The 27,165-nt window shown below is 36.9% G+C and overlaps 1 pseudogene; it reads right to left on the bottom strand.

Annotated features, from left to right (window-relative positions):
• Positions 1–1,814: 1,814 nt before the first annotated feature.
• LOC113071670 (protocadherin Fat 3-like) lies at positions 1,815–27,158 on the bottom strand (annotated as a pseudogene).
• Positions 27,159–27,165: the final 7 nt, after the last annotated feature.

The raw sequence follows: 27,165 nt of genomic DNA, 5'->3' as shown, positions 1-27,165 counted from the left end.
TAAAATATTATCTGGTTTGTTTACACAAACAAACTAAATGTAAAAATAAAATAAAACTTTCCTCATATTATTTTCCTATTTGGGTATGGACTCTACAAAAGGCGCTATAATAAATTAGATAATACAAATAATAATTCCATAAGTCTATGCATGACTAAAATGAGGTAGTATAAATATCCAAAATATTTTCAAGGACAAACAGAACAATATTTATTTCATGATCTAAGAAAATTTTTATATTTAGATTTTTTTTTTATACTGTATATATTATTTGGGCAATTGCTACTGGGGCTGAAGGAAAACAGAGATATAATAAGCATAAAAAAAATCCCATTTCTAGCCAAAATCTAATAGCAACCTTAATGAGAACTTTTTTTCTTTTCAAAAAAACCTATATACTTCAACATACAGTATGTCTCTAACATCCTAAACAATTAACAGATGTTATTGAAGTGTCAAAGTTACTCCCTAACTAAATACAAATCACAAATACAGCACCACAAACAGCAAAACACTAAAATGCCAGGTGTGCGGTGAGTGATTAATATGTACTTGTCATGTCTACAAATAGCTCTACATAAACAACTCTTCGTAAAGAGCTCTTTATTAAGAGCTCTTCATTTATATAAATCGCACCTGTGTGCTTTCATTCCTGGAATCATTTTGATTATGCATACATTAGAGCCTTACAAACCTTAAAGCTTCAACAAAAATGTAATTACATGGTCTTGTTTTTCTCTACATCTTCTATATAGTCCATGGAATAAAACCAGTTTCCTTTCTACTTCTAACTGTTGTAATAGCAAAACACTGGCTGTCCAAGGGCAAACTTGAAAGATTTGGCCCTCCTTGGTCATAAATATCAGCAGTTCTTAACCTTCTTGACTCCAAAGCCACCCTTTGTCCACAGGAATTTTCAGAGCTTCACGGCAATTTTGTAATTTTCAAAGGCCCTTACTTTTTTTTTACTATGTTTTATCAAATGAAGTCTTTATGTCCAGCTTTTTAAATAGTTTTACTCAATTTCTACCTGATAAATAAATATTTCATAGCATTTTAGGCATTTACTAATGTCCATCAATTTAGTATTCCACGTCTTGAAATCACACTTTCTTTTAAAAAACCTTATAAATTAATGTTTTCCAAGACTGCAGGAATCCTGTTTTTACAATTAACATAGATGTTGAAGGGGAGTCAAAAAACAATATCTTCATTTTAAATATTTTCAATTCCTCTTGAGGCCCCTTTGGCAATTTTACAGAAGCCCCTTAGTGAGCCCCAGCCTCCTGGTTGAGAACCACTGCTGTATATGGATTCCATCAATAAAATATGTGATTTCTCAATAAACAGTAGCATACCTACACAAACCTGTTTTTCAGATACGTCCATGGGAAAGTAATAATGTTAACAATGTCCTCTCGCATGTCAATTAAAGGCATAGTTCAACCAAAAATGACATTTTACTCACTTTCACGTCATTCCAAACCTGTATGACTTTCTTCAGTAAAACCCAAAAGAAAATGTAATGTCTAAAATGTCATTCTTCGAAATAAAATTCCATCCATTGAATTTTGGACCTCCAATCCAATTGTTTTGGACCTCATTTACTCAGGCCCCATTTACACTAGTGTATTTTCGTTTTAAAATGTTTAACTTTTGTCATGGTTACGTTATCGTTTACACTACTCCAGCGTTTTCCATGTTCGAAAATGGAGACTTTTGAAAACGCAGCTGACCCCGTTTTAGTTTGAAAACTCTGAGGTTGCGTTTCAGTGTAAACAAACCAAAACGAAGACTTTCGAAAATGACAATGGCATGGCTGCCCATGTGATCTCTACGTATCCTTGATGAGCATGTAACCATATCATGAACAGTAATCATGCTCATTTTTGAACATGTCAGTGACTAGCAACCGACTACTTGTTTACACTTTTAAGCGCATGCCCAGTGTGCATGAATGGTCACGTGACATGCATTTTCGGTTATGTAGTGTAGACGGAGATTGTTTCTGAAATGCCATTGTAAATGTGGTTTTCAAATGAAAACTTTGTAGAACAGTTGAAGAATAATGAATAACATATAAAGTATGACTGTGAGAGTCCTGACGTTTCCATTCCCAACCGATCAGCACACATGTTCAGGCCCAGTCCTCAGTTGCATGATCACATGCATTTACTATAATTAAGGACTTTTTGTCCTGTTAATGGTCAATAATACTCTCTCATTCTGGACAAAGATGTCTTTGGGCTCTGACTATGCAAGTGTTGAGCCCGAAGCGAAATTCTGCCCAGTCTGTCGATCTCCTGCTGGCTGCTGAAAGGGTGTGTGACCTCCCAGACACGTGGACGCTCCTCCCAGTCCAGTAAGGGAGGGTGAGAGAGCAGGTACTGGCTGGAGTGATGATAGAGGGGTCTGGATCGGCCCTCTCTAAAACCCAGAGGGTGAACAGTATTATTGTCATAGTGATCTGGGTTACGGTATTCTTCATAAACAGGCGAGTTGTCGTCATCCAGCGTTAGAGATGTGCGAAAATCTCTCGGGCCCTGGTTTCGTCGTAATGGGTAGCCAGTCTGCAGTGACAGGGTGCTGCCATCCAACCGGACACTGCCGCCCAGCCGGGTCAGGGTGCCACCCAGGCGGGTCAGGGGGCCACCTAGCCGTGTAGGGGTCAGGGGAGGTGGGGGAGCAGGAAGGGGTGGAGGTGGTGGTGTAGGGGTCCGGTCTCGAGGTGTTGACTCCAGTCCTGGGAGACGCGTGTCAAGCCACTCTGTTGTTTGCCATTGGTAGGCTGGAAAATAGATGCAGAGTATCAAAAAGTGTCTGAGCAAATGCAACTTTCTTTATATTCCAATTTATATTTGTCACATGTAAATTCAAGAGTCAAGAGGCATTTATTTGTCATTTGCATAGTCAACACTGGGGAAAACTGGGCATTGAAATGCTTGTGACGGGGCTCAGACATACAGTGACAATAACAAGACATAAGACATAGACGTACGTGGAGAGCACTGAGGTTCTTGAGTGAAAAGTGGAAGTAAAAGGTACAATAAAGGTAATCAGTGTTAAGAGTTATAGTGTTCATAATTAGTCCTGAGGTAATATTATGATTACTGGGGTAGAACAGTGTCTAAAATGTCATTGTAGGGTGACGTAGAGCTACATGGAGGATATTAAAGTGGCAGTGCAGATGCAATAAATAAACTTAAGAGGAGCACACATTCAGATGTATTCCTGAGTAGAGCAATGTCCAAAAGATCATTATAGAGTGTCACAGAGTAACATGAAGGAATATTAAAAAAAGTGGCAGGGCAAGTACAATGAAATTAAACATGTATTCCATTTTGCTGATTGTTGAGTAGTCTGATGGCTTGACGATAGAAGCTGTTCTTCAGTCTGGTTGTCCATGATCGGATGGATCGGAAGCGTCTGCCAGATGGCAGTGTGGCAAACAGGTGATGAGCAGGGTGAGTGCAGTCCTTGATGATGCTTCGAGCCTTTCTCAAGCAGCGAGTCTGATAGATGTCCTGTAAGCCTGGGAGTTTATGTCCAATGATGAGCTCTGCTGTTCTCACCACTCGCTGAAGAGCTTTGCGGTCCAAAGAAGAGCAGTTGCCATACCATACAGTGATACAGCTGGTCAGAATGGTCTCTGAGTGTACTTGTAGCTCTTAACTGTCTCTACTATCTCTCCATTGATGTGAATGGGAACATGACCCTCTCTCTGTGACTTCCTGTAGTCCACAATCATTTCCTTGGTCTTGCTGATGTTTAGAGAGGGATTGTTATCAGCACACCATGCTGTGAGTGCATTAACCTCATCTCTGTAGGATGTCTCATCCCCATTAGTGATGAGTCCTAGGATAGTAGTACAGTCAGCAAATTTGATGATGATGTTGGAGCTATGCTTAGCAGAGCAGTCATATTGTGAACAGGGAGTGCAAGAGAGGACTGAGTACACATCCCTGTGGGGCACCAGTGCTGAGTGTGAGTGAGGAGGATGTGTGATTGCCAATTCTAACCACCTGGGGTCTGCCGGTCAGGATGTCTAGGACCCAGTTACATAAGAGACTGCTAAGACCCAGATTTTTCAGTTTGGCTATAAGTTTGGTAGGGATGAAGGTGTTAAATGCAGAGCTGTAATCAACGAACAGCATTCGCTCATAGGTGTCTCTTCCCTCCAAGTGTTCTAGTGCAGAGTGTATGGCCATTGCAATGGCGTCATCAGTGGATCTGTTAGAATGGTAAGCAAATTGTAATGGGTCCAAAGTGTCAGGCAGAGAGGAGCAGGTGTGGGATTTGAATAGCCATTCGAAGCACTTCATGATGACTGATGTCAGTGCTACAGGGCGGTAGTCATTCAGGCAGAAGACAGTTGTTTTTTGGGGAACCGGGATGATGGTAGTTTGCTTGAAGCATGTGGGGATCACATTAAGTCTCAAGGAGAGGTTGAAGATGTTGGTGAAGACATCTACAGTACTAACTGGACAGCGCAGGCCCTCACGACACGTCCGTGTATGCCATCTGGACCTGGAGCTTTGCAGCCGTTACTTTATGTATGATTTTTATGTATGATTTATATATATAAAAAAAATTACATTTTCAGCAGCCATTGCACTCGTCTTCATATCAAATGATCTTTCAGAAATCATTCTATTACCCCCCCCCACACACACACACACATTGAACACTGAGCTTATACTTGAGATGATCTCAAACAAGCTTTAAATACAAAAAAGACTAATATATATATATATATATATATATATATATATATATATATATATATATATATATATATATATATATTAGACTTTTTTTCATTCCTTCATTCGTTTGGATATGAGCTATTATCAAATCTGTAGTTTAGTACAATAAATAAAGATATAAGCTCTTACAATTTCTAAAATATTCTTTGACGAATTCCACACAAATCTCATCCTCACAATTGAGGTGTGGGCTTGCTGTGCAAAGACATAAAATGGAAAATGTTTCAGGCAGAGTGTTTTAATGACTTATGAGATGAAAACAAACACCAAAGAGCCAAATCAAAAACAAAACAGTCAGAACAATAAACTTGTTCATGCTTAATGAAATATTAATGATGGAATATTTTAATACGGGATGCATGTAAAGGTTTATAAATATGTCTGACCAAGTGAAAAAGAGAGAAAGATATAAAAGTAAAATAGAAAAAAAAAATAAATAAATAAATAAAGTGGACTCACAGGTAGTACTGTGAGGCTGCACGTCACCCTGACCTGCAACTGTCAGGAGAAGAGGAAAACAGATGATGTATCACTGCGTATCACTGCTCATGTTTATCTAGTTTATTCATTTATATATAATTATTATATAACAATTATATATAATTGTTAAATTTAAAAAAAGAAGTATTTATTTTATTTTTTAAATATACATTTTATTCAATTTATACATTTATAATACAAATGCAAAATATATTATATATTAATTTGAACGTGGCTACATTAGTTTACACCAAAGTTATATAAAATTAGAAATGAAAATATTTGTTTGTAAGATATAAATTGTATTAAATTTATAAATTCTAAATACACACACACGTTTAATATAACTTACAATCAACCTGACTACATTAGGTTATGCCAAAGTTATTTAGCGATATTAACTAATACAAAAGTAATAAATAGAATAATAAATGAGTAATAACAGAAATATTTTCTTGAGTCAACAACTGAAAGTTTACACATTTTAAAGTTCAAGAATATTGGTCCAAGACCCCAAAAAGTTGATCCAGGAACATGTCCTACTTGGATAAATCACATTGTGCTGTTTAGCATAACCAACAAAAACAGTCCACTTTCATCCAGACCTCTGAGAAAAAAGGTGGAGCTCCTCAGACGGCAAAAATTTCCATAGTGTGTAAGACTTTCAAACAAACAGCTTGTTTTTGCACTGATTGCAATCAGCTTTGGTCTAGGGAAGGTTTAATTAGACTGGTTCTGGTATGCCTCAAAAACAGGTCACTGCGGCTGAACCACAGAGTACAGGGAAGCTGTTCTAACCTTACTAAAGGCTAGTTCAATTGTTCAGGTTTTCAATGCAACTGGATTATGTGAGTGATTAAAGTCTAACCCCTGATTTTATATGAGTCCGCAGTTGTGCAGTTTAATTAACGGCTCTAATCCTACTTTGTCCAGTGCGGACTGCATGAACAGTTCAGTTTCACGGTTTTTATCCCTATAACATTTGAACTGAATAATACTATAAAGTACTACTGCACAGCTTATTCTGTAAGCTGCAGCATTCTATGGTCAGTTTTTCATCTATAATGATGCTAAACGGTATAATTAACTGTTGTATCCAGACAACCGATTTCCTTGCAGTGCTGGATGTCTCTAGTATTACTCTGTACCTCTCTTTCTTCTCGCACAATAAAATACTTACACCTCAAATCAATATTTCACGTCCATTTATTTATTTATTTGCCTAGAAGCTATCCAATAAGAAGGAAGTTCTGCTTCGCATGAGTCACTTGTTTATTTTTGCAATTATGGTGCATTATTTTGAAATAATATGCCACTGTATAACATGCTACTATTTTTTATTATTATTATTAAATATCTTTTAATTACAAATATAACAAAACTGAGTTTAAAATAAGGTTTCATTTGATAATATTAGTTTACATAATAAACACTGATCTTTGATAATGATAATTTCAAAATTTAATAATACATTATTAAAATTAAAAGTTGTTCTATCAATGTTATTTAATGCACCTTAGCTAACACAAACTAATAAAAAAACAGTTTAACAAGGATTAATAAATACAATAACAAATGGATTCCTCATTGTTAGTTAAAGTTGGTCTCCAAGAAGACAAAGATATGTACTATCTGCTAATAGTTAATTTTGTCAACATTTAGCAACTATGTGGTAAAGCCACACATCTTTTTTGATTTTGTTGATAATTGCTTGATTTTGGTCACTAATCTGAAAATTGACTCATACCTTCATTTTCAATGTTGTCCACTGCATTTTTTACCAGTTGTATCACCGTCACTATGGAGGCTAGGGCATGAACAAAAGTAAAATGTCAGGCAACATTTGAATAAAGGATCAAACACTTCAACAAAACATCAAACACTCAATGAAAACCTTATATAAGTATTTATATGAATCACTTTGTTCCATTCGTAATCCTCCAGCACATGAAATCTGCTAAACGAAAGCAAACGGACTTCTGATGTGTAAGTCTGACGTCTATTTTGTACAGCAGAAGTGATACTACACTACTGAGTCCTGAAAGCAATCACGTTTGGAGAGCATATCAAAGGCAGATGGATTGTAATTACGTCTCTGACCCATTCAGGCTGCCACATTGTTTAAGCAGGATAGGGTTATTACTAATCCTCATGATTTCCTTTTGGAAAGATCAGACAACGCAAGTCATTTTAATTAGGTGAATGGAATAATCAGTTACCTCTGTCTGAGATTAGGTCATTATAATAGATGTGGGTGCGTGAGAATGGATAGGTTGATGTGATAATCTTGCATGTGTTTGCAGGTCTTTTGTGTATACAGTATAAATGCTGGAAGTGACTCAAATTGGAGTTAAAGGGGAGGTCTAATGCTATTCCATGCATTCTGACTTATTTTCATTGTTAAAGAGTTGGATTGCCAAGCTAAACATGGCCATGCAGTGCAGTTTTGGCAAATTAAATGTTTAAAAGTATGGCTTTTAATTATAATATAATGCTGAATTGCTATAACTTCTCATTTTAACCCTAGAAATTGAATTAAAAAATCTCAATTAATAGTGACATCGGTATCAGAATTAGTAACAGTGATACTGGCTTTCATTCATAGTACTTAGTAAAAAGATGCCATTAAAGGGGTCATGAAATTGACACATCTTGGAGGTTACTCTACAATTAAAACATACTGAAAGTTCCAAAACTCAAAACAAACTCCGCAAATTTTAAATATGTATTATTCTATTCTATTCTTCCGAAACGGTGGATTTGAAATTGGTAGAATCGTGACGTCATAATTTGCCATCGACTCATAACTTAACATGCGTCATTATCGGACGTACAGTATGTAATTAATGAGGAAAAACTCATGACTGTCCATCAATCACAAGAGTTATACTGCTGTTTATGGACCAAAAAAAAAAAAACGTCATCAAAATTCTGAACTAACCTTGAGAAACACTAGATTCTGATCGGTGTAATATGTAAAGCTTCATGTACAGATGTTCACTGTCACAATGTGGTTTACTTCTGTTTATGCATTAGTGAACTACACTATCAACTTCACACTGTTCCTGTTTCCTGTTAGTCACATGAAAACCATCTGTTATTAAACCATCATTATACAAAAAGTGATATATAAAACTATTAAAATATTGATTCGTTTTTTTTTTTAATCAACTGACAGCACTATTAAGCATATCAAGAGCTAAAACAAAGAGCTAATGATTGCAAAGAGACCAGGCTTATACAATCACGAGAGAGCAAACATCAATGCAAAATGTTCATTCAGTGTGTTATCTAATTGCTCTGTGGTTTATTCAAAAGTTGCAAAAGGGATATTGATTTTTATGGGATTGTAAAAAATCCCATAAAAAAGCATGTATAGTTAAAGTACTGATAAAGTAATGGTTAAAACATACTATAACAGGATACAATACCCTAAAAAAAACTTAAATACCATTTGCTTTTGCTGGGTTGAACTTTGAATATTTTTTAAGCAGAGAAAGGTTGTTTGGAGGTTATGTTAAGGACTTTGGGTCTTGCAGTGCATGTATCTCACCGTTGTCATCGCAGGAATCGGACTGGAAGGACCTGAGGGAGTGCGCCTCGCTTGTGCTGCTGTCTGAGAAACAGGTGACCTCCTCTGGTGTATTTCCAGCTTCTGCAGGAGAATACAAAACAGATTCTTATACAGACAGACACACATGCAGATGCATGCAGTTGTACTAGACATTCACACAATGTATGCATATATAAAAAATGAATATATGATAAATGTACACACTACCGTTTAAATGTTTTGAAAAGTTTGGGTTAGGTAATATGTTTTATGTCTTTGAAAGAAGTCTCTGACTGCATTCATATTTGATGAAAATACAATAAAAATAATATAGTAACAAGTAGTAGTGTGAAATATTCAAACAATAAAAAAAAAAAAACATTATTTATTTTAATATATTTTAACATATTATTAATTCCTGTGATGGTAAAGCTGAATTTTCAGAAGCCATTACTCCACTCTTGAGTCACAATATCCTTCAGAAATCAGTCTAATATTATCATTTGGATTTCTCATTATTATCAGTATTGTAAATATGTGTGCTGTTGTGGAAACTTTGATCATTGTAATGAATAGAAATGGCAAAATTGTAACAGTGTCTGTCTTTATGGTCACTTCTGAATTCATTTTAAACAATGTCTATATTACATTTAAACAATGAAAATATTACCATGTCAATTCTGAACTACTAGGCCATTTGCATTTACCAAACACATCTAATATCTAAAAACCAGACACCCAAATATGCACAAACAAAACCTTTTAGATAGCTTTTAGAGCTTAATACTCTGTACGGCATGCAAATCTTTCAAATCTGCTTAAGTGAAAGAGCAATAATATTTGTCCTATATTTATCCCAGACTTCACACTGCTAAAGCTAACAAACAGTCGAGATTCTGCTTGAAGCAAACACTAAACAAGACCTAGAGAAAGCATACACATGTAGCGCAAGTGTAATAATCACCCTTCACATATGTACTAGCAGCCAACAAGGCCAGACTGTTAAATATTTTATGAGAAGAAAGGCTCCTTTTGGCCTATTTCAAGCTACAATACAGCACAGCAGATGGTTCTGATTACGATAATCTGGTTTGTTGTCCCAGGTCAATTTTCAAGATGGAGCCAATATTGAAAATCGCAAGAATGCTAAATATAAAATTATAAAAAAGAAACTCATTGGGAAAGGAGATTTGATTAAATCAGTTTTTTGTATATATATATATGTTATTGTGATTAATGCCTTTTGCATAGCATTTATCACAGTGTGGATGTTTCTGTTTGAATCTTGAGGATAGACTCTAAATGCTTTAATTCACTATCTCCTTTTGTGTGAAAGCCTCGTGTTATCTCTAAGGTAATTACATTCCATCACACATTATTCTACAATGGATTTTGCCGATGGAAACCGGGGCGCATATGTATAATCTCATCCACACAAAGACTGGCATTTAATTGGCCGCGGGGAGTAATGGAGTCACACTGACATCGCTGCAGTTTTGTCAACCTCTGTTTGATCTGTGATGAGCCGAAAGTGTGTGCGCCAAATAGTCACCCTCGGTTCTGTGCGCTTCCTCTCCGTCCGCTGGATAACCCCTGTCTTCCCACTCCAGAGCTCGGAACTGATGATCCGTAGCACTGTTCTCATCATCTTCCTCTTCCTCGTCCTCCTCTTCCCACGGAGGCTTGCGGATGTGGCTGCGCTCGGACGGGTTCGGGGACATCGACGGGGGGAGATTGGGTGCCACGCTGCAGACGGCAATACCTCTTCGCGGCATCCCGAGGATGTGTGGTGGATCTGCCTGGAAGGTGCTCATTTGCGGAGGGCAGGAGAAGATGGCCAGCCCTCTCTCTGCTTTTTCCGTTTCCCCTTGAGGGATTCCCTGGCAGTGGGGAAGCGTGTAGGCTGTGGGCCGCACCATGACCTGCGGTGGCCCTCCTGCGCTGTCGTTCCGGTAGAGGCTGGCGCGACACTTGCTGCCGACCCGTATGGCTTTGAACTCGATGCCCTCGGCTCCCATGCCCGTCTTATGCAGCATGTAGTTGGTCTCTGTGGAGATGCCCACCGCCTCCCCACGGCTCCAGTCCTTCCGGAGGACTTTTTTACGAAATGCGGCCAGCAGGGTCAGCAGGACCAACACCACAAATAGCAACACACCAATACCGATGATCTCTCCTGGTCCAATGTATGACAGGGGCTCAGCCTGAGTGTCTGGGCCGTCCAGAGGCTGGCCACAGAACTGACCCTCGAAGCCCATAGTGCAGTTACAGTAGAAGCCTCCGAACGTGTTCACACACACCCCTCCGTTCTCACACTCCTCCCTCTCACACTCGTTCACATCCTCGTCACATCTGTGGACAGAAGGACTGTGTTAGGCTCTTTGGGATTTAAATACTAACTTACTATTTACTGTATACTGTACTGTATATACATTTGGAATATATATTTTTTTTCAGATGAACACAGACAAGTATTTTTTTGAAAACTAAACAACTTCCATATAATGTAACCCAAAAGTTGACACTTCAGAAACCATGCAAAGCAAACACAACAGTAATCCACACAAACCCAGTTGATGAAATTATAGGTTTGTGAAAAAAATACTATTTTAAAACTATCAACCATCGCTGACATATGCACATTTATGTGACAGTAAAAAGTGACAGTCCTTCAGAAACAATTGTTTGTAGTTTAAAAAGTTTAAAATAGTGGTATTCTTCTCACATGCAACTTCTGACACCAATTTGTTCTTTGGGACCTATGGTTTGTAAAATGTCCACATTTGGGTTGCAGCCTTATGTCTCACATGGGACAAAGAGGATTAAGCTAACTTTTGGGTTACTATCCACTTGCAGTATATGGACTCTTGGATGGATTACTTTTCTAAAAATATTTGTTTGTGTTCATCTGATAAAAAGCAAGTCATATACATTATAGTTTCCTTTTAAAAGTGCATGATTTTGTGTTTTAAACAGTTGCATTCTACATTGTGAAAACAGTTAAAACTGTCATTTAGCATTGTTCAGTTAAATTTTGAATTAAAAAAAAATTACATAATATTTGTCAGTCCCAAAAAATTATTAAGAGAGTCACTCATCAGCTGTAATTATGTTCATGATGATGGATGACCGATTACTTCTGCCAAGACTCATGACCAGACTGAATTCATATTACACACACATATACTTTTTAAGTGTACTTAAATTCTTCTTCTTCAAATATAGAACCTTATTTGACAATATTCATTTTCAGACACAGGAAGTGCATTTAGCTCATTTTGGCAAATGCAGCAGGGTATCAACACTTGTGGTCAAAACATTTCCATATACTTTGCAGCATCTACAAAATGTCTATTATTTTACCAACATCATGCAAAAATGGCATCACAGGCTTCATAAAAATGCTGGTTATTTTTTTATTCAGTACTGACCTGAATAAGACATTTTTCATAAAATACATTTACATATAGTCCACAAAAGAAAATAAAAGTTGAATTTATAAACATTTATATCACATTCAAACATTTACATATGTTTTATTTTTAATACTGTGTTGCTACCTGGATGATCCACAGGTATTTTATTATTATTCTTTTTTATAAGTCCCTAGTTTACACCCCAGGGTCTTAATGCATTGTTTTGTTCTTCTGGAGCATCAGTGAGCATTTGAACCTTCTGCAATAGTTGCATTACAGAGTCCCTCAGTTGTTCTCAGTGTGAAAAGATGGATCTCAAAATGATACAGTCATTGTTGGAAAAGGTTGAAATACGCAAAAGATGCTGGAAAACCAAATAATTTGTGGGACCTCAAGGAGTTTTCTGAAGAACAACGGGCAGTTTAACTGTTTAGAACAAACAAGGGACTCATAAAAAAAGAAAACTGTGGATCAGCCAGGTTTAAGATAAAAACATAGGTAAACTTTTGAACATGGTAGTTTTTATAAATTCTACTCTTATTTTCTTTTGTGGACTATATGTAAATGTCTTATGAGAAATATCTTATTCAGTTCAGTACTAAATAAAAAAATAACATGCATTTTATATGATTTCTCTTTTTTTGGAAAAATAATTAACATGTATACTGCAAAATGTATAGACAATTTTGACCACGACTCAACACTATTGTTCAAACGTTTGGGGTCAGTAATATTTTTTTTCTTTTATGCCCAGATTTCCCACCACAGTTGCATTTATTTGATCAAAAATACAGTAAAACAGTAATATTGTGAAATACTATAATATGATATAATATACTATAACTATAACTATAATATATTTTACTATTTAATTTATTGTGATGGCAAAGCTGAATTATCAGCAGTCATTATACCAGTTTTCAGTGTCACATGATGCTTCAGAAATAATTTTAATGTAGAAAACAGTTGTTCTGTTTATTATTTTTGTGTAAATGGAGCTTCTTTTTTAAAGGATTTTTTGATGATTCAAAAGAACAACATTTATTTGAAATAAAAATCTTTTGAAACATTACAAATGTCTTTATCACTTTTGATCAATGTTATGCATCCTTGCTAACACACTTTAAACTCTAAACACTATAAACTGCGTGAATAATAAGAATATTGTTCATCTGAACACAGCCTTAGTGTTTCTCTCATTAGCTAATTAGTTCTCAGAAGCAGAGAGAGAGAAAGAGGTTTCTTGTTGCATTTAAAGATTCATAAATGTTCACATTTAGCTGAATTCCCCTCTGTGCTGCAAACAGCAAATATGTAATGATGTGTTGCTCCGAGAACTCTTTATAAATACTCCAGAGTACTAGAAAGTTCAAAGAATCTCTCAAGTGAGCATAAGAGAACATAATGAGAGGATTGTTTGTATTGCGTAACGTAATGACACAGCTGGTAAAGCAGAGAAAGTAGTTATATAAAGCAGTTAGATTTTCATATACTTTCTCCTCTCTATATAAAATGAGTAAAAGACAGAGAAGAAAAGGGCACATTATTCAGTTTTCTCAGACAGTTGTTCATGTGTAGCTTTAGGCTTGCTTGGAAAACGTAACAACAGCATCCTCTAGTGGAAAAATAACTTCAACTCATCTCACTACAAAAAAGAAATTACATAAGCTTTAGGATTTTTTTGATGGACTGCTCTATAATCTGTTAATTGTTTAAATGATTTTAGTAATTAGCGAGAAAGGTCAAAGGATAACGACTTTTAGATGAGAGTTTCATTACAGTGAGTTGCTGGTTATCTGCTCTCCACAACACAATTCTGTTTAAATAGTTTTAGTGAGACGTGATCTGCTGTGTGACAAATAAAACAAGATATGTATATGTGTTAATATATATTTAAAACATTCTTATTTTTGGTCATGTTATTTTACGGTTTCTTGGCATTAGTTATATTAAGAGTGATATAATACACACACGCACACACACACACACACACACACACACACACACACACACACACATATATATATATATATATATATATATATATATATATATATATATATATAAACTGCTGAAGTCTTAGGTGATGGTGTCTCATTTACCATCTAAATGTCTGTGGTGTGACATTTTAAAAGCCATTAGGGTCTAAAATGTATGCAAGATTAATGGTTAGTGGTACCAAATCAGAAATAGTATATACTGAATAAAGTCTTACATGTTTCCCGTAAAGCCTTTGAGGCAGCCGCAGAGGAAGGTGTTCCCCACAGCCTTACAATCACCACCATTCTGACAAGGTGAGGGCACACAGGACGTCACCTCCATCTGACAGCGGGACCCCGTGAACTGTGGCAGGCAGCTGCATGAGAAGTCTGGGGACAAATACAATGAGAAACAAGACTTATAAGACAACTGACCGTTATTTACATATCGATGCTTATATGCACTTTCTATTTCGAACCTCCAGAGGGCAGCTTTGTACAAGACGCTCCATTCTGGCACGGGCTGCCGAGGCACGGATCAGGATATAAAACACATCCCAGCTTCACATCACTCAGCCCAGCTACTTCTGCATACCGGCTCCTCTTATTCTGAAGTGGGAGTTCATTTCCATTGAGCATGATGGACCCGAGGCACCCCTGGAAGCCTTCTTGTGCCCGTGGGGGCCTCTGGCCGCCTCTGCCCACTGGTCCGTGCAACACCTGAGCCCCGAAGAACAGCGATCCGTCTGCAGCCAGGGGCCAGATGCGGACAGGGGCCCGCGCAGAACGCCGGCGCTCCACATAGCTGTCATCCAGTGAAAGGAAAGTGTAGTTACTGGAGAGCTCCAGGGTCACGGCGTGCCAGGACCCATCATTGATTGGACGCCCGGAGATGCCCAGAATATCCATTCTGTTGTCACAGTCCATCTGGAACCACAAACGCCCTTCTTCTATCTGATAAAACACAGACAACAGGGGGTTTGATATGGGTGGGGTTCTCAAATTACAGTTTTCACCTGAGATTCAAAGTCAAAACTACTCCAAAGTTTGACTTTCAGTAGTTTCAACTTTATTTATATTTCAAACATTTCTCTTAAAATACAATAAGTATCAGCTGTATACAAAGTGACCATCATTTAGTTTTTGACCACTGAATATGGGTCATTTCAAACAAGTTGGACATGAAGCTCCATTGAGATCCCCATATCTCTTGGATTGAACCGTATAGGGCCTTGAAAATGAACGTTCCAAAAGAAAAGGTTGTCAATAACCAGAATATAAAATCATATTGATATATCTTTAAAACTTTTTCAGTTACAAATAAGCAGTTTTTTTTTCATGGGGCCCAAAATACCTGGCAGCACCCCTTTTTTCAACACTGATAATAAGAAAGAAATGTTGCTGGAGAATCAGATCAGCACAATATAATGATGTCTGCTTAATATTCAGATTTGCCATCGCAGGAATAAATTGCAATAATGTTTTACAATATTACTGTTTCTAAACATATTTTTAAAAGATTTGTAAAAAAAAAAAAAAAATTTTTTTTAAATTATATACATACAATGAAAAAAATGAAAAAAAAAAAAATCTAAACAAACACTATATGCACTATATATTGATTGCTGCATTATAGTAATGAGAATGTATTGGATGTGTTTAATAATGTATATATAATTACATTTAAAAATCTAATTAAATTAAATGTATGCATTTAGCAAAGCGACTTACATTGCATTCAAGCTAACAATTTCTCCTAATATGTGTTCCCTGAGATTCAAACCCCCAACCTTGCGCTTGCTAACGCAATGCTCTATCACTTGAGCTACAGGAACACTACAATATGTAATCTGTATAATAATATATAATCTAATGTAATAATGTATAAAATAAAATAAATCACATCTCTGTACCCATCTGACCTTGAGCAATGTGCAGGGGTCAGCGCGTGTGTACATGATGACTCCTTGGCTCTGAAGCGTTCTGATTCTCAAGCCCAGCTTCATGTCTCCACTCCAATCACTGTCCGTCACTCTGTATTTGATGTAACTGTTTCCTGCAAAGCTCAGAGATGTCTGACCTGCCAGCACAGATATGGAAATCAGTCAGTCAGTCAACACCATATTTCAAAATCTGCTATTTATACACGCTTCCACAAAAGATATTCGAAATTACGATATACAACCATTTGAAAATTTTGAATCTGAGGGTTTCTCAAAATATTGAGAAAATCGCCTTTAAAGTTGTCCAAATTTATTCTTAGCGAAGCATTTTACAGATCAAAAATTAAGTATTTATATATTTACGGTAGAAAATTTACAAAATATCTTCATGGAACATAATCTTTACTTTCTCATTTATTTGCAATATTTCCTTTAGGGACAACATATACATATCTTTTCCCAGGTTTTTAATGTATTTGCAAACACAAACACATTTTTAACATCCTTCCTCATATGCTGCAATTAAACACAAAAAAAGCATTTGAATATATATTTACCAGCTCACACCTCACTGTCACATTCTCCATTCTGAAATTGTTGCAAACCCCCTTTTTGAAAAATGAAATGTTGCTTTATCCAACATTACAAGTGGCCTTAAGCCAGGGTTTAAAAGGAGCAGTGTGAAAAAGCCTATGTGAGTCTTACCTGCGCACTTGTTCAGCATGTCAGGCAGACACTGGCAGAGAGATGGAGCCGTGCGGCCACTGCGCACACACTGCATATCTGACGGACATGTTTGGCCATCACAGAGCTCCAGAGAAGATGGACATTTTCCTCCTGCAGTGGGTGCAAAAAGTTAGAAAACGAGCAAATGGAAATTCTGCCACTCAAGCTACTGTTGGAACTTAATCAACCAGGATAAATAATGCATACTATGAATATGAAATGCATCCTAAAATAAACAGGGTTGCCAACATTGGTTAACTGGTTGGAGTAAGACCTTAATGCATGGGCAGATCAATTACAGAAACCTATATGAGGTTTTCAGGAAGCAATAATTTATTTTTTTTATTTTATCTTAATACTTAAATTCAATGTTGTACAATATACAACATTGAATTAGTTTTTAGAAAATGTTCAGTTCTGAAATTCATGCTGTTTACCTACCTAATATTACCAGCAAGTAATAATAATAATGATTAAAACATACTTTATGTAAATTAGAGGTTCAATAAATATTTGATTAAATTATAATACTCGATCTAGATTATCACCCATTTTTTTGTTGCAGTCGGTCTTATTGATACATTTTTGAAGTTTAAAATTAGCTTGTACTCGCTTGCTCTTTCGACTGTTTCGCGAAAAGGAAATATGTGCCTGACTTTGCAGTCATAACTCTTATAAAGAATATGACAGTATAATGTAAGCAAAGCGCAGTTAGCATTTTCTTGTTACTTGCCGGGAGATTTAGTAAGGTTAGCATGAGAGTCTGAAAGCGTGTCTCATGCCAGATGTTTGAGAGTTGGCAACCCTGGAATAAATTTGAATCAGTTTTGCCATTTTTATCAACTGGGACGGAAGCAGAGCACTAACCTGGGCATGTGCACATCTCTTTCCTGCTGAAGCGTGGAGACACAAAGCTCACTCTGGAGGTGGTGTAGGTCACCAAGCCGATGGGGTCGAGACTTAGGGTGAGCTCACAGACTCGCTCTCCGCACTCAAGCTCTTCCGAGCAACTCTGATCTAGGATGCTGACCACTCTCAACGCTCCCTTTAGGAAACCTTTTGCTTCTTCCAGCTTGAGAGCCAGCTCTCCTGGACCCATATAACCCCCATCTGGATCCTCCACGGCAAGGAGCACCTCCAGCTGACTGGAGCGACCCAGTGGCTGCACTCCCAAGATGTGGAGGGGGTCTGGACCATCCATTACACCAGTCTCATCACCAAGCAGTGAGGTACGGAGCACCTTCTTCAGCTCTTCCATGTACACACCCACAAAATCCTCTGGGGACAGGTCTTGGAAACGTAGAGTCACTGCATTCTGCACCATCTCATCCGTGGCTTGCTCCACCTGGACACTAATGCCCACCATCACAGAAAACTGCCCATCGCTGACTGTAGCATTTAGGGAGTATCTGAAAAAAATAAATAAATAAATGTTGCTGATCATTAAGAAGCAGGCAGACAAGCACATACTGTAAACAGAAATGTTTAATTATGAGCCAAGAGTATTGATATTTGCCATTTATATCTGCTAATTGTAGATTATTATACGGTATATTTGCCATATATTGCGATGAAAAAAGGAGATAATTTCAAATTAGACATGTGGATTTATTACTTTTTTTTATGTATATGAAAGTCTCTTTCCGTGACGGAATTAAGGAAATAAAAATGTTAATTGCAATTTTTTATCTGGATTCTGTAAAAAAAAAAAAAAAAAATAAAGTAGGAAAAAAGAAAGCTTGTTTCTACTAAGGAATAAAAAATTAAAAAGGTAATTGTGACATCATGCAATTCAAAAATTATCATACGATATCAATTCAATGTCATACAATATTTTTCAGAAATGTGAGATGTTAATTCTGCAATTCTCAGAATTGTGAGAAAAAAAGTCACTATTGTCAGATATAAACTAAAGTTGAAATTACCATTATTTATTTATTTTAAAATCTGAGGTAGAAATAAGCTTCCATCGTTATATGAAGTAGTTCACATTAAAAATTAAATGTTAAAAATGAAAAGAAAAATGCTTTATATATTAAGATTTATTTTTTTATGCTAGTCAATGAATATTATTTGTTAGTTTTAGTTTTTTTTAACTGTGATAGTCTAAACAAAGAATGAAATAAACTTTGTATTGTGAAAATTATTTATATCAAATTACACAATTACTGACTATAATTATTATGATTAATTAATTAATAAAATGGCATTAGGACAAGTTGAACATTTTTCCTAGTATAACTAAACTATTTAAATAAAACAGTGAGAGTGTGAAAGGGAGTTTTTATATTAAGGTCCACAAGCCAAAACAGCCCATAATTGATGAAATACACATTTCAAATTATGCCAAATTTGCCTTTACTTTACCTTCCAGGCTCCAGGCCATTGAGCGCCACAATCTTCCCATCCTGTGTGCTGATTTTGAAAAGACTCTTTGTTTGTGATCTCTGACTGAAAGACAGAACATCATTCTCATCTCTGTCTGTGGCATAGATCTTCCCTATAATCCCGCCAGGAAACACATCTGCTGCCATGACTATGTTGATTTCCAGTGGGAAGGCCACAGGTTTGAAAAGGCTGTCTCCGATGGCACGCACAAACACAAAGGATGTGGAGGACAGACGAGGCTTCCCTGAGTCACGCGCCTTGTTGACAAGAACAAGATCACAGTACAATTATAACATTTTAAAGCTTCTTCAAACTAAAGAAACGAATTCAATCCCTTAGAAATGTCAGAGAAGCTACATGGGCATTTCTTGCCTTGCTCTGCATTGTCTAAGAACCTTTCCTCTATTCATTTAACTATTTAATTATTTCATAAATTAATTCATTTTATTTTCTAATTATTATTATATATAGATTTTATTGTTTTATCCTTGTCCTAAACCTAGATTTTTGTCATAAAATATGAAAATCCATCATAAAAATATAAATTAGATTTAAAACTAAGAGTTAAATTAAACATTAACAATGTCAGTGAAGTGCATACTTGATATGACATAAGGGACCTGTTATATGTGGAAAAAAAGAGAAATCAAGGTAAATTTAACTTGTGAACAGTATATTGTTATTTATGTTCACTATAATTTGGTCAAATAATTTAAAAGTACAAAAAAATTCATTATATTATAATTCATTTAATGTACTTGTTATGAAATTAGCTTTAGAAAAGTGAAAGAGTCAAACATTTCATTTTAGAAAAACGTGTTTACAGAGGCCAGAAGTGTCCATAGTTGAAGGAACACCTGCAAATGAATTCAGTCATTCTGAATAAATTTTTTACTCTTTCAACTGTTTTCTGGAGTTGCACTAACCTGTATCTCAAGCGTATACTCTCGTGTTGCATCAGGGCCAAATACTCGGCTTGTCCGTAATTCTCCATTCTGGTCCAAACTGAAGGCATTGCCCTCATTTCCAGATACAATGCGAAACTCAAAAGGTGCACCATTTCTAGAGGAGTCCTTATCAGAAACTGATAGTGTGAGGATTGTAGTTCCTGCAGGCTTGTTCAGCTTGAAAAAACAGAAGAAAAAAAAATTGACGTTAATTTTGAAATTCAAAAAAGGTCTAAATAACAAGATCTCAGGCACACCCTTTAGAGTAAGTCTACACTTTATCATCTGCCATGGGTAGATCATAAGTCACAGCACACCTCTCCTCTTCAAGCAGTACAATTCATTTTCCATATGAATATATATATACAAGTTAAAAAAAAAAAAAAAAAAAAAAAAAAAAACAGCAAATCAGTATATTAGAATGATTTCTGAAGGATCATGTGACACTGAAGACCAGAGTAATGATGCTGAAAATTCAGCTTTGCAATCACATTAATAAATTATAAATTATAATAAATGTATAATATAAATGTAATAATTTTTCACATTATTAGTGCTTTATTTAATGATTTTTCTCTATTATAGATAAAATAAATACATCCTTGACCATAAGAGGCTTCTTTGAAAATCATTAAAAAAAAATCTTACCAACCCTGAACTTTTAAACAGTAATGCATATTTTTCTAAATCATTTAAATATTTTTTTTTTTTAAATGTAACACTTTGAACATTTCAAGTTCCGAATCGATGCAGTTTGAACTGGACAGAAAATGTAAACTCATTCACCAAAAAAAAAAATTACAAACTTACAAATTCTAAGACTAACACCACTAAACTAATCTGACACATTCTTAATGTTAAAAAGTATATATATATATATATATATATATATATATATATATATATATATATATATATATATATATCATCCAGTTATCCATCTCCTCTAGTACAGAGTTCGCTAAAATCCATAACTCTTGTTGCATATTTGTATGGTACGATGTCTATTGTTGCAAACAAAAAGTAACAACTTTGCTCCCACCTGAATAACAGCTGAAGCATTTGCGGGAGAGAAGATTGGCGGGTTGTCGTTCACATCAGCAATCTCGATATTGACATTCACAGTGCTTGACTTGGCAGGTGACCCACTGTCAAACGCTTGCACAGACAATACGTAGCTGGAGACCTTAAGCAACCGAGACAGGAGGATAAATGTCAGGCAAAAACAGTTCAGAACGACTCAACTCTAGACAAATGTCTTTTTATTTTCTTTTTTTTTTTAAGAACAGGACTGTTTGCAAACCCACAGTCAATCAAAAGCCTCAATTTCAGCCCTACATTGCCTAATTAAAGACTTTATGCCTGATATAAAGATAATTGGCCAAAATCATGCAATGTCTCAGGAGAGTGTCTCAAAGAGCCACAGCGCAGGGATGTCAAGATTCATTAGCCAAAGTAACCGAGCTCATTCCAAGGACTTACCGTCTCTCTGTCCAGTGCCTTGTTAACTTTCAGAAGCCCGGTGACAGGGTCGATCCAAAACTGATTTCCTCGGTCCCCTTTCAGAATGGAATAAGTGATTTGCCCATTGATCTGACTGTCCAGGTCTTCTGCGAACAGCTGCACATAACAAACAAAGATAACAAATCTATAAATTGTAGCACATTTGAGAGTAAAGAGGCTAAAATTCCCTGAATTTATACGGATCATGTAGCAAATTACACCCTCCTATGGTAAATTATATTACAGCCCAAGTACAAAGTGCAAATTAATATCTAATGCAAGTTCATTAAGGGGATTTATGCGAGCAATAAGCTTAATTATGTGCTAGCTGTGAAATTGAAATTATGTCTGCAGCTAATTAAATGCCAATGAGGTGGCTCGGCTAATGAGAGAACTTCACCCTCGTGACCGTCTCTCCGATGGCTATGTCCTCGCTGATCAGAACATTGTAGATGTCCCTCGCTGAATGAAGGCGAGTTGTCATTGATGTCCAGAAGCTCTATGGTCACTATCGTTGTAGCTCTCAAGGGAGGAATTCCACCATCAAAGGCCTCGACATTCAAGAAAAAATCTTTGCAGAGCTCATAGTCAAGATCATCTGCCACAGAAATGATGCCTGAAATCATACAAGATATGAGTCAGAGTAAAGCCAATTCATTTATGTGAATATGACAGACAACACACTTACATAGATTACATATATATAATACAAGGCTTCTTTGGGATGCATTAAAAACCTGAATATGTAGTTCATGCACAATAGCAAAAAGAAAGTAATTCACAGCTGTGTCTTCAAGAGCTTAATTCTTCAAAAAGTAAAGTTTTTGTCAAAACTGAATGCATGCAAGTGATACATGCTGCTTTATCTCAGGGTTTCCACTGACTGCCCACATCTTTTTAGGAGACAAAGAGTGCTGTCAGTAACCATTCACATGTTTTCTGCATGTTAAGCACTGTTATTAGAGTTTTGTGGAGCATTCATAACTAATTTTCCCATTCGCTTGCACGTATATTGTGCTGTTTTAATAGACACGATTTATCAAATCACAATGTCTTGTCTACAGTCAATAGAACTTCTTACATTTCTTTCAGTGATTCGTGAAAAAAGGAACGATAAATGAACTGACAAAAAACCTTTGTCTGTATTAGTCACAAGTGAGCTCCCAGGAGAATTCTAACTATTCTAACAAAACATTTTCAGTCCACAAATAACATTTTTATTTGCAGAAAACGTGTCTATCCGCCTTGCCTGTTGATTCATCGATGGAAAACTTTCCCAGCTCATTTCCAGACAAGAATCTATAGTAGATTTCTGCATTCACTCCAATATCTCTACTCCTGGCCATGACACGTAGCACTTTGGTTCTACAGTAACATCTTCAGGCACTGTGACCGCGTAATCTTGCTTTTGAAACACAGGTGGATTGTCGTTCACATCCAGAACAATGATGGTAAGGTCCACCTCAGTGGAGAGCGAGCCATCGCCCCCTGCTCGGTCAGTAGCCTTGAACCTGATCTGATATGAGTCTTGTACCTCTCGGTCCAGAGGCTTCTCCAGGATCACCACACCAGAGGATGGGTCAGTGGAGAACACACTACCAGCAGAGTCAACAAGTGAGTAACAATCTTCCTGTTTAGACCTGGGAGAAGGCATATTATTTTATTAAATTTTTGCTTTAATGTAAAGTCATTTTAAAAAATACATCAAAAATGAACTGATGATGCTTCCAAATTTTATGATGCAAAAAGGAACTTTTTAAAATAATTATTAGGTTTTTTTGTTGTTTTTTTATGAGCTGAAATTTTATAGTTTTTAAAATCACATTGCAGGACTATTTAAAATAAAGTGGTTAATGCAAAATGGTCGGAAAAAAGAGATGGTCATCAGTCACAGGACCCCTTATACACTCATATAAACTTAAACCTAAATGTTACACATGTTGAACATCTACCTTCATCTGGATCATTAGCCCAAAGGCGTGTGACCAAGGCCTTGGGTGCTGCATTCTCATATACAACTCGCCACGAAACCGTGTGAAAGCAAATGATGGTGCATTATCATTAATATCCAGAATGGTCAGAGAAATTTCAGAGCGGCAGAACAGCCCCCCTCCATCTGTAAGCCTGTGCTATCAAACTTATAACTTGCAGTTTCTCTCACGGTCCCAATTAGAGAGGCTGTCTTCAGTTCACCTGGCACAAAATAGAGAGAAAAGTACAAAGCCTTATTAGTAATTAGTAATTACTAAATCACTGCCATCTCTCTAAGATGCTTTAAACTTCTCTGTCAATCTGGAGTAACAGCCAAACTGTGTATTGAATACATCTGAAAACTTAAAAAAAAAAAGTCTTAAAATGAACTAAAGCCTGGAACCCACTACAGTATAAAACTTTTCCAACACATGGATACAGAGAAAAAACGAGTATCATACAATAAATCAGATACTACTTAATACTTGCAGGTCCCTGCTAACAACAAACTTATACTTAAAATTTCTAAACTCAGCTCAAAATATCAAACATGTTTGATATGGCTCAGACATAATGAATCATAGTCTGAAAGTAAAATAAATAATTATATATACACACATATACATATACATAGGTAAAACTGTAAACTATTAAATTTTATGTAGTGTATTCGTTCAAGGCTTAAAAAACAGAAAATTTTAAAGTCTCCAAAGTATAAAACCATATATCAAAAATACCAGTTTTTTGCGTCCATGTAAAATCTTTATTGCCAAAGCCAAACAGAGAATACTGAATTTCTGCATTGGCACCACTGTCCAAGTCTGTTGCTCCAACTGTCAGAATAGCAGTATTAACAGGCACGTCTTCTGGAAATGAGCCCTCATATTGAGCCTAAAAAAATAATGATGAAGATGTATTCAAATTGTGAATTCTTAATGCTTTGCATACCAAAACTTCATTAACATCAGTAGGCAAGCCATTAAAGTTATATGATGCAATCTCAAATTTTCCTTTCATTTTGGAGATCTTGGTGCATGAAGAAGATCTGTAAGTTGCAAAGACTAAAATCTCAGACCAAAAGATATTCTTTATCAAAGTTAAAACTCTGCCATGCTCAGAGCAGACTAAGCTTGTCAGAAGGGACTTTGTAGAAAATACAATAATTTACAGTATTTGAAAAATAAAGCATGTCAACAATAATGTTACTCCAATCACGAAAATATCTTTAAAAAATCATCATATGACCCCTAAGCATGGTAGTTAACTTGGGCTGTGTGATATGACAAATGCAGCCTAACCTGATTGCAGATGGGCTGTTGTCATTGGCATCCATGACAGTGACCTCCACGCCTATGCGGGTTATAAACAGGCCATCGCTGGCTGTGATATTGAGCAGGTATCGATCCTGCTCCTCTCTGTCCAAAGGCCGCTCACGAAGACCTTCCACTCTCCCTGAATGGAGACAGCGCAAATACACCCTTGGGTTCCTCCTGAGTCAAAAAAAGATGGCAATAGAATTAAATAAATGAGCAGGGTAGATTAAAAACTCTGTGATGGCCTGGACAGAACCAAACCATCATTTCCATAAACACATTACAGTGTTTACTGTATACTGTAAGGTATTATTGTTCCTTATGTTGAATAAAACAAACTGCATATACTGTATTTCATAAACTGGACTGAACACATCAAATATATGTGCTAACACACATCAAAATAACTCTAAGCATGGTAATTGAACGAGAACACTTAGGGACACTTTTGGATAGGATATACAGTATCCGAGTTTATTGGAAACATAACTGATCTTAATTATACAATCTGTTCACATCCCCAGATGGGCTTTAACAAAGAATGTGACACACAGCAGATGGCTGTTTACTCATATTTTTCGCACACTTAGTTCATTAAAAAACCCTTTCAATGTGATTATCTTTCCAGGGAGAGCCTCTGTGTGCCACTGAAAGATGCCTACTTTAATACGCACCTGTATATGGAAGCTGACAAGACGATTCTGATCAGAGCTGTCCCATCACGAGTGCTCAGCACGGAAACCACCTCTCCCAGAGGAACACTCTCTCTCACAGCACCTCTGTAAACTCCCTCTCGAGGGTAGGGGGGTTGTCATTAACATCTGTGATTGCAACAGTCACTATGGCTGTGGAGGAAAGTGAGACACCCTCACCTAGATCAGATGCCACACGTTGAAGGTGTAAGATGGACACATCTCATGATCCAGGTCACCGAGAGTGGTGATCCAACCAGTCTTGCTGTCAAATAACAAACATAGCACAGCGGCAGATTTAGATCACTAGCTTTGTCCTGGTCCTGATTTAGGTCGGGCCAAGGTTGTAGTAAACCTGTCCGTTAAGCCCCAATCGGGGTCAAGCGCTCGTACCTGGATAACCCGTGTACCCCTAGGCATGCCTCCATAAACCATGGCCACATAAAGCTTGTTTCGAATAACGGTTTGTTGTCATTCACATCCAGCACCTTGACTTCTACATCCACTACAGACATGGACTCAACCATTGCCTTCTCATGGGCTGCAACTTTGAAACGGTAAATGTTGATGAGTTCATAATCAAGGGGGTTGACAAGCCTTAGAAGCCACTTCTCTCTCAACCAAAAAGTCCCATGCTGGTTACTCTCCCCAGTCTCTCCATTTACCACAGAAAAGATAGCAGTCTGACCAGGACCTAAACACTGATCCCAAGACTGTCCCAACAGGTGTGTCCTCTGGGACCGTGTAAAGAGTACTGAGGTTGGGTGAAGGAGGAACTTCACATCAGGTGGCAAGACATGAATAAATGCAGACACAAGGAATGTTTAGCTGGAATGCCTCCATCAGAAGCTTTGACAAAAAAGGAGAGGACTGTTCCTCTAAATGTGCCATGCTTCCCTTTGTGACCATCCAGCCACTATCAGGCTCAATTTCCAGCACATCCACTAGAGGAAGCCTTGTCTCACTGTACAACGAGTAGCTAACTCTGCATTATCCACCGAAATCTGGGTCCTGAGCCTGGATCTGAGTCACCAGTGATCCCATTGGCAAGTTAGCCTTCATGCTAACTTCTATACTCTTTAGCCCTGAAACGTGGAGCATTATCATTTTCATCAGCAAGTATTACCCTAACAATGCAGAGGATGCTCTTCCCCCACCATCGAGTGCCATTACAGTTAGCACAATTCTCCTGTTTACTGGTCCTCTCTGTCAAGTTCCTGAGCTGTAGTTATCAGGCCATCGGCTCCAATGTAAAACTGAGCTTTCCAAGATCACTGATAAAGGAATACATGATCTGACCAAAAATCCCAGAGTCGTTGTCTGTGGCACGCACCTGAATGACTCTGGTCCCTGCATGCATTCTCGCGGCTTCAGCCAAGTAGAACCTTTGACTGAAGACAGGGCTATAAAGGTTGCCCCCAAGACTCGAATTTCACTGTGCATGTTCGTGAAAGACCCCATCTGATACACACATTGATGTTGTATGCTGGC

The sequence above is a fragment of the Carassius auratus genome, unplaced genomic scaffold (genome assembly GCF_003368295.1).
Source record: "Carassius auratus strain Wakin unplaced genomic scaffold, ASM336829v1 scaf_tig00007802, whole genome shotgun sequence".
Lineage (NCBI taxonomy): Eukaryota > Metazoa > Chordata > Actinopteri > Cypriniformes > Cyprinidae > Carassius > Carassius auratus.
Note: the sequence above shows the minus strand (reverse complement) of the source record. Positions and strands in the feature narration are given on the sequence as shown.